The following is a 21,874-nucleotide window of genomic DNA, read 5'->3' as shown; positions in this document are numbered from 1 at the left end:
CTTCCAGAGCTCCAGGAATATTTGGATAATGTTTTCAGGCACAGGATGGGAATGTTTGGATGTCCTGTGCAGGGCCTGGAGTTGGACTTGGATGATCCCTGTGGGTCCCTTCCAGCTCAGGATATTCCAGGATTTGTTTTTCCAGGGAAACAGAGGTGGTAGGTGAAGACAAAACGAGTTTTCCCCTACAGATATCTCTCTGTTTAGTGAACTCTTGGGCAGTAAAATGTGGCAGCAAATCCTGTCCAAAGCTGGGAGCAGCAGATTTCCATGTCCTGGAGCCTCTCCCTTGGCTCTGGCAGGAATGTGGGGAGAAAACTGGGGCAGGCTTGAAGCGATCAGGATAATTCCCCTTAATTCACCCTGACCCATCTCCAGGGGAAAATGATCCTTCCCAGGAGAGCCTCGCAGCAAGGGATCTGTGGGTGCAGATTCCAGCTCTGAGCCGGGCTGGGATCCAGAGGAAATTCTTTATTCCTGTTTTTCCTGTTATTCCTTCAGCAGCTCCTGGGGCTGGGGATGAATTAACGGCAGCTTGGCATCATTAGGTGTTAATTTCTGATTTCTTTTTCCTGGCAGCCTGCCCTGCTCCATGCATCATTCCCAACCATCCCATCCCATCCCAGCCTGCTGCTGAACGAGGACCTGGAGCCAACTGCAGCCTAATGGGATCTCCCAGCATTTTCCAGGTGAGTTCTGGAACGTTCCAGGAAATGCTGGGCCACCCTCTGGAGCCTCCTGGTGACATCTGCACTGTCCTAGAGCAGCTCCTGCTGTTCCCCAGCCCTCTGGGGCTGCCTTGGGCATCACAAACCTCTTCCCAAGCTCCAGCAGCGCTTAAATGAGAGCTGGATCCCTGGAATTGTGGTGGAGAGTGTTAAAATCAGTATTTATTTGTGAGTCACTCCTGGAGGGGGCCCTAATTGGAGCAGGTTTTCTGCTCAGGCTGCAGAACAGGACAATAAAAATCCGAGATTGATGGTTATGAGCAGATTAAATGGGGATCAAAGTTATAAATTCCAGCCCTGCTGGAGCTGGGATTGGCCACCAGAGATCCTGCTAAGTGCCAGTGCTGTTTAATGAGCTCGTTTATTTGCAGGCCTCCAAGTGTATCAGCTCGGGGAGTTTATTGAAAATGTGTTTAAAATAAACAATGTGCCAGGGGTCAGCAGTGTTGGATACGGGCTGGGACAAAGAGCCCACAGGGAAAAGCAGGAGTTGAAAGTGAAGATTTGGATTTCCAGGGAAGTCTGAGGCTTGGGGAGTGTGAGGAATTCCATCCTTTGGTTCAAACATGCTGGGATTTTGTTTCCTTCTGGTTTTTGGTCATTGCAAGGCCTCAGTGTGGTGTCAGGAATACTGGGCAGGGTTTGTATCTGCTGGCTCAGATATCCCAGAGGGGAAAAGCAGGAGCTGAAAATGGAGATTTGGATTTCCAGGGAAGTCTGAGGCTTGAGGAGTGTGAGGAATTCCATCCTGTGGCTCTGGAATTTTGGTTTCTCCTGGTTTTTGGTTATTTCACCACAGGGACTGGACCTGCAGCAGATGCAGAAGTTTTTGGGGTGTCCCTGGGAAGCTGGGCTGGAAATCTCCTTATCCATGGGAATGAAATGTTTCCATTCCCAGCAGCACAAACTTGTTAAAGCTCAGGGAGCCGTGGGGAACTGCTTGGATTAAAGTTGAATTGTTGTTTTGTCCCTGTTGGGAGATTGCCCCGGTGACTCCAGAGCTTCCCCCTCTGCTGATGGAAGGAGAGGGAATGGGGAGGTCTCTAAAGGGCAGAAAAATGGGAATATTTGGTTAAATATCTGGAGTTTGGTTATAGCTGGTACAGCAAGGCCTGATTTGAAAAGCACAATATCCACATCCCAGAGATAATTCTGTTCAATTGTTCCCAAACTCCAGAGCTGAAACCTCACAGAGAAAGGCTGGAACTGAGGCTGCTCCTAGAGGAGACAAAATTCCATTTCCTGACTTGCTGAGGGAGATTTTTATAATTGGGATAAAACTCTGAATTAATCCCAGTGGCATCCAAAGCTCCCCATTGCCTCCTTTGCTAGACAATCATTTGTTTTACTCCAAAGAGCCCCTTTTTCATTCCTCTGTTAAAAAGTTGATTTTTCTTTAATTTGTGGCTGTGTTTCCTCCTGGGGGATCCTGATTAAACTCCGCACTTCCAAAGCCTTTGCAGGGTTTGGGGAGGGAGAATCCGGGGGGATTCAAAGCAGCCTCTGCCTCTTTCCTCCTGCAGCAGCACTTTGGATAAGCAAAATAAAATAAAATAAAATTTCTCCCCAGCTCGGGAATAGAGGCAGGAATTCTGTCCTTGCCCAGAGAAGCTGGAAATCCCTGGAATTGTCCAAGGCCAGGATGGATGAGGCTTGGAGCACGCTGGGATGGGGAAGGTTCCCTGCACAGGGAATGGGCTCTGAGATCCCAAACATTCCATGATTCTGTGATTCCCCTGGAAGAAAAAAAAAAGGGAATTAGTGTTTCCTGGAGGTTGTTCCCTCTGGAGAAGGGAATGCTGCTCCAGCTTCCTGGGAGTGCAGGAAAAGCAACCCCAGCTCACATCCGAGGGAAATAAAGCACCGGAATGATCCCAATAAATTACAATAATTGTGCCTGGCAGCATGTGGTAATTTAAAATGGATTAATCTAACGAGCCCTAAAGAGGAATAAATAATAAACATCTCCATGGAATGGGAATGCTGCTCCCCTTCCCTGGGCCTGGATATCAGTGAGTGCTCAGAGAGCGCTGGAAAATCAATCCGGGAGGAGAAGGAAGGAGGAATTAACTGCAAGAAATCCATGAAAAGTGGGAATGTGGTGCCTGGAATGGGAAGCAGGTTTGGAATGAGGGCTGGGCTCCTGGGGCTCAGGTGGGATTTTGGATCCCTCCTTTCCTGGCTGGAGCTGGGATTTCTCCATGGAAAATGATGGAGCCCCAGGTGGCTCTCGGCACATCCACGTGGAGCCGAGATCCAGGAGTCTCCTCCTGGCAAAATCAGGGATAAATCCCAGAGGAAACCTCCCTCCGCTGGAAAACCAGGAGCAGGCAGGCTCCAGTGGGGGTTTTACCCTGCTCCTTGATTTCCTGGGATGGGATCTGCCCCTCGCAGGGTTTGGATGCTCCGATCCGCTTGGAGGCAGGAATTCCGTGCTGGCAGCGCTTCCCATTCCCAATATTCCAGCAGGGATGCTGTGGGGTGCAGCCCGGATAATGGGATGTGATTGAGCCCCACTGCTCCCTGTTGTGTTCCTGCCTTTGGATTGGGGTTCCCTGGCTCTGGAATCACAGCTCAGGATCTCTTCTGGGAATCTCCATAGTAACGGAGCAGGGGGAATGTCATTCCTGGGAATTTTATCCTGCTGGGAATATCAGGGCTGGCCGATATTTGTGTTTATTTGTCTCTCCCAGCTCCTCCCGGGGCTGTGGATGCGGCTGGGATGAGCCTGGGATGCTCTGGGAACATTGGGAGCAAGGAGAAGCTCCTGGCTCCAAATCCCTGGGGATGAAAAGGGACAAATCCCGGATTTCTGGGAGGATTGAGGAGGGAAACGATTCCAGTGGGATTGGGAAGGGATTCCTGAGGATGGGGAAGGCTGGGATGGGATTCCCAGAGGAGCTCAGGATCCCTGGAAGTGCCCAAGGCCAGGCTGGACCCAGCTTTGAGGGGATGGGAATGGGATGGGAATCCCGGGGTGTGCTGCACCCACGGGAGCTCTGCGTGACCTGGGCTCGGTAATTAACCAGTTAATTAGTTAATTAATGCTGGGGTGTAATTGGGTTTTACGTAGAGGAATTGGATTTTCTTTTCAGAGCTCATTTCTCTGTGGCATTTGAAGGTCCTGGGGAAGAACAGGAAATCAGTAATTAGTAAATTTTTAAATAATAAGGAAATGATTGGAACTCAGCTTATTGTAATTAAGCCATTAGCTAATGACTAATGGATATATTTATTCAACTTTTCTCTCTTTAGCTAATTGAGCTGATTTTGGTCTCTTGGGAGGTTTTTTGCACAATCTCCTTTGGAGGTGTTTTTTTTTACCCAGGAATGGATTCTTACCTCAATGGCTCTTGCTGCTATAAATTGATTTTTGTGGGAATTTCCCGGTTCTCACTTGGAGCAGCCGAGCTCCGTTTGAGGAACATTTTTTATTTCAGGGTTTTTGTTTCTTTGTACCTGGGGGAGCTTTCAGGTTTGGCCTCTTCTGCTCCTTTTTTAACCCAAATTTGTCAAATCTCGCAGGCGAAAATGCAAAAATTTTCACCCGATATTATTATTTCTTTAAATAAAAGCATAGCTTTAATAATATATAAAATATATATATAATATATTTCTTTTTATATATATTTATATATATGAAATATTGTTATACATTATATATAAAAAGATATATTATATATTATATATTATATATTACATATATTGTATATATTATATATAATTATATATAATTAATTTATACTAATTCTATATAATATATAGTAATTCTACACAATAAATATAATAACATAATACTATATAATAAATAGTATATAGTAATTCTATATAATTGTATATAATTTATTTATAATTATATAGGCTACATAATGATATATAATAATTATATTGATATATTAATTCTATATAACTGTATGTAGAAGAATTATATTAATTCTATATAACTGTACACAGAATAATTATATTACTATATTAATTATATGTAATATTTCATTTAAAATAATTAATTTTTTTACTAATTAATGATTATTATACAATTCTTTGATCCTTTCAGGTAAGGAAGAAGGAAAACCAGAAGGGAAATGTTGTCCCAGGGAGGAGCTGAGATATAAGGTTCATTATTATTATTAATAATAACACTGACATTAAAATCAATAAATAACATTAATATTTTTTAAAAATTATAACATTTATAATTTTAAGATATTTAATATAATTTCAAACGTCATTAAATAAATAAAAAATACAAACTGTATTAAATATTCTATTACAAATGTAATATAAATAGGATAAATGTTAAACATAAATATTTTGTATGAGATGAATATTTTAATTTATTAACTGTTATATTCAAATGTTATTTATTGGAATTTCTATTTTTCTATGAATAAAAATGAATATTTTTTATAATTGTTTCTGGTCTTGAGCTGCTCTGTTTGGAGAAATAAAACAGGACAAAGTTTTCTTGCTGAAATTCAATTTCCTCCCTTGGGCTTCCGAGTCCTGGGAAAAACATTTGGGGATTTTTGGGCTCCTGGATCCGGATTTTGGGGCCACTTTTGAAGCATTTGGGGAATTTTCTGTTTAATTCCAGCGTGGGAAGTGATGGGGAAAGATTTAAAATAATGAAAAAATTCTGACCCACGGAACAAAGGCTTGGATCCAGCAGGAATGAGAGGGCAGGAAAAGAAATCCCAGGGAATTCATGGGAAGAGTCTGCAGAGACTGAGAGTTCTTGGGTGGCAATTCTAGAATAAAAGAATTAATTAAAAAAAATTATTTATATTTATATTTATATTTATATTTATATTTATATTTATATTTATATTTATATTTATATTTATATTTATATTTATATTTATATTTATATTTATATTTTAAATATAATTATAAATATATTTAGAATATATAATATAAATATATAAAAATAAATATATATATTTATATATATACATACACACACATGTATATATACATGTATATATATATGTATGTATAATTTATAATTATATATTATTAATACAATTTATAATATATATTTTATGTATATTTCTATGTATAGATATATATTATATTATTATTTATTATTATACATAAACATTAAATGATATAATTATTAAGCAATTAAATTATATAATTAATATATATCATTATATATTATTATATATTTTATATTATGTATAATAATATATAAATATATATTTAAATATATATTTATATATATTGTGTATATTATTATATATTTTTATATATAATAATATATCTTTATATAAAAATATATATAAAATATATATAAATATATATATAAATATAGAAAAAATATATAAATATATAATATATTTATAAATATATATATATAATTTTGAAATATTTATGTGTATAACCCCAATAGCAATTCCAGAATTCCATAATCAATCCCTCACAATTCCAGAGCAGAATCTTGGGAATTGTTTGTGTTTTATCCCCGGAGCTGAGGAATTCCGGGGGTGAATCCCTGCCTGCCCCTGGGGCGGGAATTGAGGCTCCAGTTCCGAGAGGATCCCGAATTCCCAAAGCACAGGAATGGGGGAAAATGGGATTAACGGGGCCAGGGGGGTCCTGGGGGTCACTCGGGGTCATTTTGGGGTCACTTGAGGTCATTTTGGGGTCACTTGAGGTCATTTTGGGGTTACTTCAGGTCATTGGGGTCATCCGAGGTCATTTTGGGGTCATTTTGGGGTCACTCGGGGTCATTGGGGTCGTTTGAGGTCACCGGGGTCACTCGAGGTCATTTTCGGTTTTTCGAGATTTTTGGGATCCCTGCCCGGGGTTACTTTAGGTCATTTGAGGCCCTGTTTGGGGTCATCCGAGGTCATTTTGGGGTTACTCGAGGTCATAGGGGTCATTTTGGGGTTACTCGAGGTCATTTTGGGGTCACTCAAGGGCATTTGGGGTCATTTTGGGGTCACTCGAGGTCATAGGGGTCATATGAGGTCATGCTTTGGGTTACTTGAGGTCATTTGAGTCCCCAGTAATTGAGTGAGGGCTCAGAGCTTGACGTTGCTTTAATTAATTCTCATTTAATTGATTTCCTTCATTTTTATTTTTATTTTTAATCTTCTGTCAGAGGCGCTGGTGCAGAACTCGGGGTGAGGCTGCATGAAAATAAAATAAAATAAAATAAAATAAAATAAAATAAAATAAAATAAAATAAAATAAAATAAAATATAAAATAAAATAATTCCTCAGGGATGTCTCCATGGAATTCACTTTTTGGGTTTCCTGTCCCACATTCCGGGGAGCTCGGAGCCCCCCGGTGGTTTTGGGGTCGGCAGCCCGGGCTGGCAGCAGGAGAACATCGGGGTCCCCTCCCTGCAGCTCCTAAAGGGGAAAAAAAAGGGGAAAAAATGAGGGAGAAGATGGGGAAAATATGGGGGGGAAATGGGGAAAAAATGGGAAAACAATGAGGAAAAAATAGGGGAGAAATGGGGAAAAAATGGGAAAACAATGAGGAAAAAATAGGGGAGAAATAGGGAAAAATGAGAAAACAATGAAGAAAAAATGGGGAGAAACAGGGAAAAAATGGGAAGGGAAAGAATGGGGGGAAAGGGGGAAAAAGGACAGAAAAAGGAGAGAAAAGAAGGGGGAGAAAAAGGGGAAAAGAAAAAGAAGGAGGGAAAAAGGGAGAGGGAAAGAGGGTGAGGAAAAGTTGGGAAGAGGGAAATCGGGAAAAAACGGGGACAAGAAATGGTGAGCAAAGAAATCGGGGCAAGAAATCAGGGAAAAAGGGAGGGGAAAAGGGAGAGAAAATTGGGGGAAAAGAAGGGAGAAAGGGGGAGAAAAGGGGAGAAAAGAAGGGGGAAAAGGGGAGAATAAATTGGGAGAAAAAAGGGGGAAAGGGGAGAAACAAGGGCAGAAAAGGGGAGAAAAAAATGGGAGAAAAAAGGGGGAAAAAGGGGGGAAGGGAGGGAAAGGGGGCGAAAAAGTAAAAAATGGGGGACAAAAGAGGGAGACAAAAGAAAGGGAGGGGAAAAGAAAAAGGGGGAAGAGGAAGAGAAAAAAGGGGGAAGGGGTGGAAAAGGGTGGGAAGAAAAGGGGGGAAAAGCGAGGGAAGGGAAAAGTGAGGGGGGGAAAAAAGGGGGGAGAAGAAAGAGGGGAGAAAAAAGAGGGGAGAAAAAAAGGGGAGAAATAAAAGGGGGACATGGAAAAGGGGGACTTGGAAAAGGGGGACTTGGAAAAGGGGGACTTGGAAAAGGGGGACATGGAAAAGGGGGACATGGAAAAGGGGGACATGGAAAAGGGAGAATGGAAAAGGGAGAATGGAAAAGGGAGAATGGAAAAGGGGGACATGGAAAAGGGGGACATGGAAAAGGGGGACTTGGAAAAGGGGGACATGGAAAAGGGGGAATGGAAAAGGGGGACATGGAAAAGGGGGACTTGGAAAAGGGGGACATGGAAAAGGGAGAATGGAAAAGGGAGAATGGAAAAGGGAGAATGGAAAAGGGAGAATGGAAAAGGGAGAATGGAAAAGGGAGAATGGAAAAGGGAGAATGGAAAAGGGAGAATGGAAAAGGGGGACATGGAAAAGGGGGAGCGATAAAAGGCGGGGAAGGGGGGAAAATGTGGGGTAAATTTGGGGGGAGAGCAAAAGGGGGAGGGAAATTGTCCCCAGCCCTATTTAACACCCCACACTCACTGTCAGCAGCCAACCAGGGATGCTCTGTCCCTCATGGATTTTCCTCCTTCCCGGCCTTTGCAGAATCAGGGATGAATCCCTTTCTCCTGGTTTGAAGGACAGGAATCTCCCCAGGCGGGCAGGAACTTCCCTGGAATGGAAAACAGCAGGAAAATCCCTCTTCTCTAACTCCGAAATTACGGATTTTCAGGAGAAAATGTGGGGAAATGAAAGGCGGTTCTTTACTAGAATGTATAAAATGAGGAAAACAAACAGCAGCCGAGGCAAAGAGAATTCCATCAGCAATCCCAAAAACCTTTCCCACCCTTTCCCCCTTCGGTGTGGCCGTGGGAGGAGCGGGATGGCCGGGGGGATTTGGGGTTTGGGTTAAAGTGGAACAAAAACCCCAAAACAGCAGCAGGGAGCAGCAGGGGCTGGGAGGGAGGAGGAGGACGAGGAGGAGGAGTTGGGATTTTTTGGGATTTCCTCGGGTTCTCACCTGTCCCGTGCGATGTCCTGGGAGTGGCAGCAGAGCCGGGAGAGGCTCCCCCGGAGAGGGGTCGGGGATTGGGGTCTTGGATTTCCCCTAAAGCAGCGAGCAGAGGCTCAGGGATTGGGATCCCGGGTTTCCCCTAAAGCAGAGGCTCAGGGATCAGGGATTGGGGTTCTGGATTTCCCCCAAAGCACCGAGCGGAGGTTCGGGGTCCCTCCCAGTGGGGTGGGAAATCTCCCGGTTCTGGGGGCAGAGACTCCCCCGGGGCAGGAGGGCGGTGAAGGACAGAACTCCGAGCTGGCAGCGGATTCTGCCCCCGATCCCTGCCCCAAAACCATCTCTGTCCCCCCAAAACCCTGCCCCAAAACCATCGCTGTCCCCCCAAATCCTCCCCAAAACCATCGCTGTCCCCCCAAACCCTGCCCCAAAACCATCGCTGTTTCCCCCGACCCCGAGGGGCACCAAGGGCACCCCCCAAATCCTCCCCAAAACCATCTCTGTCCCCCCCAAATCCTCCCCAAAACCATCGCTGTCCCCCCCAAATCCTGCCCCAAAACCATCTCTGTCCCCCCAAATCCTGCCCCAAAACCATCTCTGTCCCCCCCAAATCTTCCCCAAAACCATCTCTGTCCCCCCAGACCCCGAGACCACCCCCCAAACCCGGCCAAGCCCCCAGATCTCTGCCCTGCCCTAGGAACGCCCCCAACCCCAAATAAAATCCTACAACAGCTACAAAATCCCCACCCCAAGCGCGCCTTTTCCCTCCTCGGCACCTCCTTCCCATCCCGAGGCTGCAAGAGGCAGGAAAAGTTCCTGGGAGGAAGAATTTTTTTAAAAAAATTAAAAAATGGTGAAATGTAATTTTCCCCAGCTGTTCCTAGGCAGAGCCGGGGGGGGCACAGGTGGGATCTGATTCCCCTGGGCAGGGAGGAAATGGCAGCACCAAAAGTGCAGCACCTCCTTTAAATTCAAATATAAAGGTCAGAAAAAAGCACCTAAATGTCCTTTGATACAGGAATTAATTTGTTATTTAACATTTTTTTTTTAATACCAGAAATGCAGCACCAAAAGAAAGCAGCACTTAATTTAAATAAAAATATAAAGGACAGAAAAAGCCACCCAAATGTCCTTTGATACTGGAATAGATTTGTTATTTAAGGTCTCTTTTGTACCAAAAATGCAGCACTAAAAGAAAGCAGCACCTCATTTAAATTGAAATCTAAAAGACAGAAAAAGGCACCCAAATGTCCTTTGATACAGGAATTAATTTGTTATTTAACATTTTTTTTTGTACCAAAAATGCAGCACCAAAGCAGAGCAGCACCTCATTTAAATTAAAATATAATTTAGATGGTTTATATGAATATATTATATTATATTATATTATATTATATTATATTATATTATATTATATTATATTATATTATATTATATTATATTATATTATATTATATTATATTATATTAAGAAGCCACCCAAATGTCCTTTGATATAGGAATTAATCTGTTATTTAGCAGCCCTGTTTTAATGCTTGCTCTGAGCAGAATAAAATGTCTATTTTGAAATAAACCTTCCATGGAAATCCTGGAAATATTTGCTACAACCACAGGTTACCTCTGGTTTGATGTCCATGGTCTACAAATTCCCAAAGAAAATTATTCCTGCTTGGCTGTCACGGGGTTTTTGTTCCCTGTCCTTGGCTTTGGGGGGGTTTCTGGTGCCCCTAAAATCAGATTCCATCTCTGGTTTGGTCTCCATAATCCAGCTTTGGGCTGCTGGGGGAAGGAGAACACAGATCTCAGAATGAAAATAACAATATAATCCTCAAAAATCAGCCAGGATTCCATCCTGGAGCGGTGTTTGCACCGGGAAAGGGCAGGTTCCTCCCTGGGAAGAGCAGTCAGGAGTTCCATGGACAATGTGCCGGTGGTTGATTCCAAGCGGGGTTTAACTGCTGGGATGTGGGTTTGGAGCAGCCCTGGAGGCTCCTGACAGCCCAAAATTTGATTTTTGTGGAGGTTGGGGAGGCAAAAATCGACATTTCAGAATAAACGTGGGGGGCTGGGGCTTTATCGGGGCTTTGGGGTCAAACTGCTGCCGAGGATCCTGGAATTATGGAATATCCCCAGCTGGAAGGGATCCACAGGATCCAACACAGGATCCCAGCTCTGCCAGCACAAGGCCTTCAGGAATGCAGGAAAATTCCCTTTTTTTGGGGGGTTTCCATGCCCTGAATCCACCAGCAGAGCTCCAGTTCCAAAGTGTTTTTTGGATGAATTCCCCCAGATCCCAGCCAGGCTCATCCATCAGTGATAATTCCCAATTTTCCTTTGTTTGGACCGATGCAATCTCTGGAATGTTATAAATCAGGAGAGACCATTTATCTTATTCCCCTGGCAGCATTCATGACTAATTAAAGCCCATAATTAACTGGAGCAAGCCCATGAGGAACAGCAGGAATGCCATTCCCGGACAATGGGAAGAGCTTTTCCCACTGGATTTGCATCCTGAGAGCTGAGCAGGAATTTAAAAAACTGATATTTTTTTACTATTTGCTGGCCAACATAAAGGTTTCATATTTAAATACAATGATTAATTTTTCTAGATGAATTCTGGCTCAAAATTGGTTTTCCTAAAGCACCGGAGCCAATGGATACACTCTGTTTTTTCCAGGGATTTTTCTCTCAACAGCACCAAAATTCCCAAATATTTTATGAATGAACCACAAATATTCACCTCCAGATAATCCCTCACATTCCCTCACAAATCCCTGGAGTTTCAGCTCCTGTAATCCCTCTGCTCCTGGAGAAAAGGCTGGAAAGGCCTTTTTTAAACATTTTTTTAAACTTTTTTTAAAGATTAAAAATTTTAAACAAGTCATGTTCATAGGAAGCAGGATGGGATTTGGGGATTTTCCCATTCATTCCTCCTTCAGGCTGATGGATTCTCAATGCCTGGATTTGATTTAAGCTCTGTGGGAGTCAGGATTGGGTTTTAAGGGAGCAAGGGCAGCTCCCTGGGAAGAAAAACGGATTTTCCAAGAGTTCCACTCATCTTGCACAGCACAAGGACACTCCAAAGAAACATTCGGGAGAGATTTGAGGACCTGAAATCCATAATTCACTGCAAGAGCTGTTGGTTCTTGCTCAGGGAAGATTTAAACGGAGCAAAATCCACAATAAAATGGGGAAGGGGATGAACAGACACAAGAGGTGTTGGGCAGGGCAATTAATTAGGGATAATAAAGGGGAGGGAATGACAGCACCCAATTTAAGGAGAAATTAATGGGAATCTGAATAATTCCTGCTGCTTTTCCTAGGAAAATGTGCTTTGCATCCCACAGCTCTGCTCGGGATGGGGAGGGGAGATTGTGCCTTAAATTTTTGGGGTTTAGAACAGAGGCATTGAAAATCCATCATTTATTTCAAAAGCTCTGGAATTTTTGCTTGGACCAATAAATATTTCCCAGCCTGAACCAGGACCTGTATCCAGGGAAATGCCTCTAAATTAGCCATGGAATTAGAATAATTAAGAAATATTTACTTACTGTTCTATCCCATCCCCCTTTTTTTTTTTATGCTGTGATTAATTAAACTCACAGATTTCCTTGTAGTTTCTGAATAAATTACACATGGAAATTAATTTTTTCCAACAACTCATTAAAGCCCCCAAATGCTGCAGATCCCACTTGGATCAGTTATTCCTTACTTTGCATTGGAAATCTTTCCATGCACATCCCTCAGGCCCAGCTCCCACATGGAGCAAACCTCAGGCAAAGCCATTTTCAGTGAATTCCAGGGAATTTATAGCGGAAAAAGTTCTTTTTTGGGATATTGGGTTTTATTCATTAACCAGGTAGGACTGAAGGGGGAATTTCCCAGCACCAAAATGAAGAGCCCAGGATGCATCCAAAGCCATCTCCAGGTGTTTCCAAGGATAAATCCAGTATTTTTTCCAAGTGTTTCCGTGTGGTTTTATTTTAAAATAATTGAATCATTTAGAATTCTTGAAATGGTATCATTTGAAAGTAAATTGGTGGTTTTAAATTATTAAAATAATAATTAATAAGGATTTTATTCCAATGTACAAGTGCTTTTATCTGGTGCAGAAAATGGGGAATTCCCATTTTCATCCAGACCAGGAATCCGAGGCCTGGAAGTGGTGAGCTCTGGGAATGTTGGGATGGGGTTTCTGCTGCCTGGGCCCATCGTGTCCTATCAGGAAAGGTGAGGTTTGTATGGATCCACCACCCCTCAATCCCATGGAAAACTGGAGATGGGATCCCCATCTTATCACAGAGTCATGGAATGGTTTGGATGGAAGGAGCTAAAATCCCATCCCATTGCACCCCTGGCCTTGGGCACTTCCAGGGATCCAGGGGCAGCCCCAGCTTCTCTGGGAATCTGTGCCCACCCTCCCAGCCAGGAATTCCTTCCCAGTTTCCCATGTAAATCCCACCTCCACACACAGCTGAGGCTCCCTGGTCTGCAGTTCCCTGCGTTTTCCTTTCTTCCCCTTTTTGAGAGCAGGAATGATGTTTTCCCATCTTCATGGCTACTGGAAATCTGCATTTTAGGCTTCATTTTACAAGGAATTTGAGGTTCCTACAGATCCCCCAGCAGGAGCCACATCCAGGATTTCATTTTCTCTTGGATAAATCCATCTGAAAGCGACCCAGCGTGGGCGGGATGAGCCAGCTCCAGCTTAGTCCAAAATTTGACCGAGGCAGTTCAATCATTTCATCCTTAAATATCTGGGAATCTGTTCCTTGAAATTTGGGGAGTTTGTGGGAGCCCTCCAGGAGTGGGAAGCCCCAAGAGAGGCAGCCTGAGATTGATGAGAATCTCCAGCAGGTGTTTCCACACTAATGAGCTCCCCAGGGAGGGCAGATTGGAGCAGAGGGAGCCAGCCCGGATCTTCCTTCCCATTGGCATTCCGGGAGCGTGGAGCTGCAAATCCTGGAGCTGCTCTCCATGAATGATTCATTGTTTATAGGGCCAGTTTTATCGTGGGTTTAGTCAGGAAAGCAGGTTTTAGTGGCAGACCCCTCGCTAGGCCCAGTTTTAATCACAAGCCTTGAACAACTCAACTCTTGGGCTTGGTTTGGTGAGGGTGGGTGGCACAATGCCCCCAGCACGTCCTGATGGAGCATGAGGAGCTTAGGCCTGGCCTGAGGACACACAAGGACTGGCCTAAAACCAACCCTGCTGCTTTGACAGGGGACAGACGGGGCCTGGCTGGGGCTCAGGAGGAGCTGTGCCCTGGAGAACAGGGCTGGGAGGTGACCGGGAGCTGGGAACGTTCAGGAGCATCATGGGCTGGCTCCCTGTTCCACATGGATCACCTTGCTCCAGAGGGACCATCCGGCTCCAGGGGGATCATCCTGCTCCAGAGGGATTGTCCTGCTCCAGGGGGATCATCCTGCTCCAGGGGGATTGTCCTGCTCCAGAGGGATCATCCTGCTCCAGAGGGATTGTCCTGTTCCAGAGGGATTGTCCTGCTCCAGAGGGATTGTCCTGCTCCAGAGGGATCATCCTGCTCCAGAGGGATCGTCCTGCTCCAGAGGGATTGTCCTGCTCCAGAGGGATTGTCCTGCTCCAGAGGGATTGTCCTACTTCAGAAGGACCATCCTGCTCCAGAGGGACCATCCTGTTTCAAAGGGACCATCTGGTTCCAGAGGGATCATCCTGCTCCAAAGGGATCATCCAGCTCCAGAGGGATTGTCCTGTTCCAGAAGGATCACCTTGCTCCACAGGGATCTCCCTGCTCCAGAGGGACCTCCCTGCTCTGTCTGGATCACCCCACCCCACCCCTGACCAAGCACTGAGAGCCAAATCCCCACAGCTCCTGAAACACAACGAATCCTTGGTTAAATCCAGCAGATGGGAATTTCTGGAAAAATCTGGTTAAGCCATCCCAGCCCTTCTGAAATTCCATGGATGGTTGGCTGGAGCATCCCATTCCAGATCACAGCAAATCCGTGGTCAAGTCCAGCAGATGGGAATTGATCCTCCAGAAAAATTCTGATGAAACCATCCTGGGCTGCTGCAATTCCATGGATGGAATGTGGGGGCTGGCTGGGTATTTAGTGCAGCTCCGAGATCTCCTCACAGTCTCAGATCCCACTGATCAGAGAGGAAAATGATCCCTTTAGCTTCATGGATTTCACTCCTGATTTAATTCCTGGGTTCCCAGGAGGGTTCTCAGGCAGCTCTGGGAGTGCAGGAGCTCCTGGATTTTGGCTGCTTTAAAAGCCGTTGGTTGGGCAGGGAATGCTCATTATTCCAGATTATTATTCCAGTGCTAATTATTCTCATTATTCCAGTGGGAATTTGGTACAGGAACATGCCCAGATCCTGCTTTCCCAGCCAGAGCTCTGTGTGTCCTTCCCTCTCTCCTCTCCTGTTCCATCTGCCCAAGGCCATCCATCAAATCCTGGGATCCTGGGATCAGCTCCTGGGAGCACAGGGAAGGACAACGCCGGCTCCTGGGAAGGGCTGAGAGGGTTTTCCTGCAGGGAGAGGTGAGGAAGAGGGGCTGGAGCTCAGGAGACCAAATAATTCCATGGAAAACTGGAGTTTGGAGCACCAAGGGTTGTTGGTCTGAGCTTTCCAGAGTCTTTTGGTCTAAGAAAAATGGGAAATTATGACTATTTTGGATAATTATTTATTTTCCTTTCATTAGGAAAATGATTTATTTTCATTTCATTAGGCTCAGAGCACTGACACTTTACCACGTGCTTGAAATCCTTGGAATTACTCCTGGAAAATGGATTTTTGGCAATGTTAGGGAAAAAAACCCAAAAGAATTTGTTGATGTGCCTGAAGAGCATCATTAACCCCAGTGAAGCCACTGGGATGCAGAATTGGGATTGGAATTGTGAATGATAAAATTCCCATCGAGGAGGTGATGGAATGAGCTCTTTGGAGTTTGTGCTGGCACCTGGGTTTATAAATATAAATTATAAATTATAAATTATAAATTATAAATTATAAATTATAAATTATAAATTATAAAATATAGAATATAGAATATAAAATATAAAATATAGAATATAAAATATAAAATATAAAATGTATAATATATAATATAAAATATAAGATACAAGATAAAACATATATAACATATAACAATATATAATATGTAATATGTAATATATCATATATGTAATATATGATATATGCTATCATATAATATATAGTACATAATGTATAATATAAAATATAAAAGAGTAGAAAATAGAATATATAATCGATAAAATAAAAGGTAGAAAATAGAGCATATAAAGTAAAATATGGAATATTGAATATAGAAATGAGAATATAGAATATACAACATAGAAAATAGAATATATAAATGAGAATATAGAATACAAAGTACAGAAAATAGAATATATAAATGAGAATATAGAATATAGAAATGAGAATATAGAATATACAACATAGAAAATAGAATATATAAATGAGAATATAGAATATACAACATAGGATATAGAAACGAGACTATGGGATTGCCGTGTTTCTGTGTGCTGCACACGCCCACCCCGCCATTCCCCTTTGGAGCCAGCGTCGCTCCCCGCTGGATTCCCTGGAAATCGCTCCTTGCAGGGATCAGAGCCTCCCGTAAATGCAAGTCTGGCTCATTCCCATGGCTGGGAATTCCAGCGGATCCATCCCTGCGCTGGAGCCGTGCCACAAGTTTCTCATCTCGCTGCCTGCGGGCTGGGAGCTCCCGATCTGCCTCTTCCCGGTTTTTCCCCTCTCTCTTTGAGGTTTTTCTGGTGCCCTCAGAGTGAGCTCAACTCCAAGGTTTGCAGCGTCCCCGTCTATTCCTGCTATTCCACGGGAGCCAGCGCCGGGAGGAGCCGCATTCCTGCCTCCTTTTCCTGGGAAACTTCACCATGCGGCTGGTAAGGGATTGAATTGCTGAACAAACCTCCCTCCGGTGCAGCTCCCCCGGGAATAACCCAGGGAAGGGATGCAGGGGGTGTGGGATGCCCGCCGGGACACGGATGGGACTCGCTGTGGGATGCGCAGGCAGAATTCCTTAAGGAATCTGGGATCCGGGGAGGCTGGAGCGGATTCCTGACGTGTGTAAGTTTATGAAGGGAACGGAAGGCTTCGTGCCCGGGAAGCGGGGAATCATCTCCGGGTGATAACAATTCCAAACAGAGCCTGGAAAAGATGCCTGAGGATTCTCAGGGATTCTGAGCCGCTGTGGCAGAATTTCCCTGGATTTCACTCTGGTTTTTACCAAAACAGCCTTTTATTCTTTTGGCTGTGCAATTCCTGGGGGAAAACGTGGCTGTGCTTCCCGGGGGGAACAGCCCGAGGCTCTGAGCCTGGGAATTCCGCAGGGATTTCAGCTCCTGGAATTGCCGCTGGATCGATTTAGGGCTCCAAGAGTTCAGCTGTTTGTCAACATGGAAAAGCTCCCGGCGCTGCCGGCTCGGGGCTGGATCCCGATGAAGTCATCCCGGGAATGCTGCGGGACCAATCCGGGCTCTGGCGGAGGACTGGGATAATTCCTCGGGGCAGGATTGATCGGGGGTTTTGGCGTTCCTGCCGGAGCAGTTGTAGCAGGGCTGGCTGGATTGGGCATCCAGGATCCCTTCCCAGCACCTTGGAGCAGAGATTCCCTCTGGAGCAGATTCCATAGGGTGGTTCCTTCCATCCCAAACTCCATCCCCTCTGCACTGGGCACACACAGCCCACGAGGTTTTTCCAAACCTCATTCCCAGGCTACCCATGGGGATGTGATGGATGGGAGTGATATAAACACCAGAGGGTGGAAATAAAACAGGGAGAGATGGGAGGAAACACAGGGAATTGGGAATGTTCCTCAGGAATTCCAAGGGCAGGGAGGAGACCCTCGGGTGAGGATCCATCCTGCACATCCCATTCCTCATGGGAGGAGGAGGCTGAACACTTTGGGATTGATGGATCCTCCGCAGCTCTGAGTTCCAGGGTGGGTGGCTGAAAATCAGCAAATATTGAATTCTCATTTCTCCCAAGCTGGAATTAATCCAAGATTCTCTGTTTTCCGGGACAATTTGTCCAACACTGGAAACTCATTTGTTTAAGTGCACAGGGTAAAAAAAGGCTGCATTAGGAATATCTCCCTTACCTGGAGCTGAATTTATTTGGATTGCCTTTGCTGGTTCAAGTTTTTCAGCTTCCCAAAAGATTGGAGAAGCTCTAGAGGAGTCTTTTAATTAAAATAAATCCAGAAGAATTTCCCTGAGCTGTAGGTGCTGGGATTCACTTCGTGTTCCCAATGCAGCCCTGTCAAACCTCTGGAATTGTGTCCAATACTTTTGTCCCCTGCTTTTCCTGAGAATTCCAAGGCACAGACAGAATTGGAGTCCTTTCCCTGCTTTAAATCTCTTAAAACTCAGATTTTCTGTCATGAGGCTCCTGCAGGTTCCTGCTCTGGCAGTTTGGGGGTTCCTGGAATCCCAGTAAAACCAGGGAGACTCTTTATGTGCCCAAGGGCTAAAGCCTGGCTTTGTGTGCAGAAGCTTGTACAGACCTGAAATACAGTGAAGAGATCAAACACCAGGGAATGTTTGTAATTCCAGCAATTTCCCTGGATGCCAAAGAAAACACAGGAATCAATGACAAACTGCTTGGGATGAGCTCTCTGAGGGGGAAATTTTCCTGTTTCAGGGGGGCTTTTAGAGACCTGTGGCTCTCAGTGTCCTGATTACAGCTGGGAAAACACATCAAAGCCAATATTCCATATTTTCTACAGCTGGAAAACCTGAGAGCAGCATCCTGGATTCAGGTGGGCAGGAGAAGTGGGACACCTCCATGTGTCATCCCAGATTTCTGGGCTGGGACCTGAGTTCCAACTCACTCCTCTACAACAGGTGGGATGAGTAACTACAGGGTGTAAATACAGAGAGGAAATGCAGAACGGAACTCCAGAGAGTAAAATCACCCAGAGAAAACATGGAAATGTCTCCTGAAACAAGGATCTTAATCCAGTGTTTTACTGGAGTTTGGGCTGCTCATCACGAGTTTTCAGCAGGATCTTGATGTGGGGACATTTCCATTTAGCCAGGTCAGAGCCTTTGAAGGGTTCAAGAGTGGTTTTGAGGAAAAAACAGAAAATATCCATGAGGAAAAGGAATTCTCAGCTCTTTCTCTGTGAGATCTGGAGACTGAACTGGGCAGATCCCTCATTTAAAGGGATGTCAAGGGAGTGGAAACAGAGCTGATTCCAGAGTGGAATCAGGAAAACTGTGGAAAAGTGGGAATTTGAGGACCAAAGTGACACTGAACTGGGCCAGTGAACCCCCCTGGGTGATCCAGGCTGAACTGTTGGGAATAAAGAGCTGCCATCCCTCAGGAATGGGAGATGATTTCCCATTCTGTTGGATTCCAGAATATCCTTTCCCACCTTCAATAATTCCATTATTCCTGCTGAAAGAAGCTGGATCTGCTCTCCCAGCTGCAGGAATGCTGCCATTAGCTTTGTGTGTAAATCCAATTACATCCCCCAGTGTTTTTTGCATTTCCCTTGTTCATGATTAATTTATTTGCCCTCAATTTCACCAAAATTCAGCATTTTCTGTCAGGTTTCACTGAATCCTGGTGTCACCTGCAACTCTTTCCCCTTGCTGCTCCTCTGCTTTTCCCACATAAATAATTAAAGGGATTTTTGGGAGCTCTGGGAAGCTCTTTTCAAGCTGTGCAAGTTGAGCTCATTTAATTCCTGAAGGCTGCACATCCACATCCTGATATCCAGGCAGGGAATTCATTTACATGCCATGGATGGCTCAGCCACCCCTCAACTGCTGGCATTTCATCCCTGCTTTGGAATATTATTTACATTTATTAAAAAGCAGTTGGAGAATGTTCAACTTGGTGCCTTTTAAAACAATGTGGAGCGGCTGCTTTCAGAAAGACACGGACGAGGGTCTTTTATTAATTAATTTCCTGTTAATCCTTTAAATTCCTTCAATTATCAAGCATTTAAAGTGGTTTTTATGTGCTGATAATTGAATGAGAAGTGTGGAGCGTTCCGTTTTTCCAGGTGCCTGAACTTCAGGGTGATTTTAAATCATCTCCTGTCTTGTTTTCCCTGTCCAGAAAACATCCCAAGCTTTTATCCCGTCCCTTTCCTTCTCTCCCTGAGGAATCCGATGATTCCCAGCAGTGTCTGACGGGAATTTTCCATCGGAAAGCGACGTTGTTGTGGTGGCCATTGATTGGAATCCTGATGGAAAATGTCCACTCGCAAAGGGAGAGATGCCAAAGGAATCTGGGAATGCTGGTGGGGTTTAAGCTCAGCCTAAAAGCTCCTCTCAGGATTATTTTAGGTCAGCATTTCAGCAGCTGGTTTGTGTCAAACTCCTCATCCCAAAGTTCTCACAAAAACGGGATCTGCCTACACCTAAAAATAAGGACCCAAATTGGGTACAATTAAAATTAAACCCGTATTCAAACTGCAATATATCCCAGGCAAAACAAACTGAATTATCCATTTACAACTGATTTTAAAGTGATGGTGGCTTTGGGCAAAGCCATCTTCCATGGAAAAAGGGAAAGAGGGGGAATCTCTCCTTTAGTCCAGAGAACAGCAGGGAATGGAAGCCATTGGAGCAGGGAATTTCATGGATGTTGTACAAATGAAAAGCTCCTTTCTCCTCGGGTTCAGGATTTGAAGGAAGGATCCTGAGTGCTGTAATTAAAAGTGGAGCAGAGTCCTGAGGGTAATGGATGTGATTCCCACTGAAGAGCCTCTGGGGTTTTTCCCTGGCAGAAAGTTGATGGGAATTCACCATCAGGACAGAGCAAACACTTCCACAATGGGCTGGGGGGAAGGAATTGCACTGTGAATATTCCAAGGCAAATTTTAATTGAAAATATGGCCTTAATTGCATGGAATTTCATGGTCACTTCATGAGAGGATGGAGGAGTTCCCTGCCTGGGGATGAGGTGGCCTCAGACTTGTGGAGCCTGTCCCAGCCCCACAAACAACAGAATTAAGGAATTAAGGAATTTAACATCTGGCATTTGGGCTCAGGGAGCCCAAACCAGTGGCAAAATGAACGTTCCTCCAACAGGGAGAGGAGGCTGCGAACGCTGGGTGCAGGAATTAAAAGGGATTCATTGAGATGTAAGACACACAAAGGTTTGAAGCTGTTGGCTTGCTCGGGGTGCTAACAGATAAAAACAGAGCTTTTGGAGTTTATTGCTGTTCCCAGAATCCCAGATGGCTGCAGATTGTGGGGTTTGGGGTCTCTCCCAGGTGCCAAATGGACAAAGGAATGTTTGGTCTTGGCCAGGCTCAGGGCAGTGCACGAGCCCAGGGTGGGAATGGCCCCACGGTGCCACCAAAGTGATGGAAGCAAGGCAGGATCTGGGGAATGTCTGTTTTAATGGGGAATGTCAGTGTTTGAGTGGGGAATGTCTGTGTTTGAGTGGGGAATGTCAGTGTTTGAGTGGGGAATGTCTGTGTTTGAGTGGGGAATGTCAGTGTTTGAGTGGGGAATGTCTGTGTTTGAGTGGGGAATGTCTGTGTTTGAGTGGGATTATTTTAGGATTCAGGCTTCTGTTGCGGGGTTCTCTGGAAGAGGGATCCGTTTGCATTCCATGTTTGCCAGCACATTTCTGCTCTGAGTGCTTCCATCTCTCAGTGGCTCCTGGGTGTATTTTGGGACACAAACTTGTGTTTGGGATAAACTGGAGCCTCTGGAAGGTGAATGATTCATTTTTGGGAGGGGCTGCATCCCAAGTGACTGCGCACATTTGGGATCAATGTGTGTGCTGTGAATCCCAAAGTGGCGATTCCAGCCCTCTCCCAGCTTCTGGGGACTGGAAAGTCAGGAAAAAGAGATTCACTGACCATGGATTCATTTCAACCTTCTTGGAACACCCCCAAGGTTGTGTTTGTCCTGGGGGGAAAATCCAATTTTGTCACCAGGAGCTTTCCTTGACCTCACCCCAGAGCAGCCGCTGAGCTGCTGGAGTTCAGTGGAATGGTGCTGTT

At 44.5% G+C, this 21,874-nt stretch overlaps 1 long non-coding RNA gene across 1 annotated transcript; it reads right to left on the bottom strand.

Annotated features, from left to right (window-relative positions):
- Window positions 1-6,980: 6,980 nt before the first annotated feature.
- Window positions 6,981-9,013, bottom strand: LOC148183637 (uncharacterized). The gene is made up of 3 exons (XR_015773428.1): window positions 8,882-9,013; window positions 8,404-8,533; window positions 6,981-7,088 (listed from the first exon to the last, which is right to left on the bottom strand). It is a non-coding gene; the product is annotated as an uncharacterized LOC148183637 (long non-coding RNA).
- Between the last annotated feature and the right edge of the window lie 12,861 nt (window positions 9,014-21,874).

Source organism: Pseudopodoces humilis, chromosome 11 (assembly GCF_049639895.1).
Source record: "Pseudopodoces humilis isolate 2021_Gansu_Grassland_sample_001 chromosome 11, ASM4963989v1, whole genome shotgun sequence".
Lineage (NCBI taxonomy): Eukaryota > Metazoa > Chordata > Aves > Passeriformes > Paridae > Pseudopodoces > Pseudopodoces humilis.
Note: the sequence above shows the minus strand (reverse complement) of the source record. Positions and strands in the feature narration are given on the sequence as shown.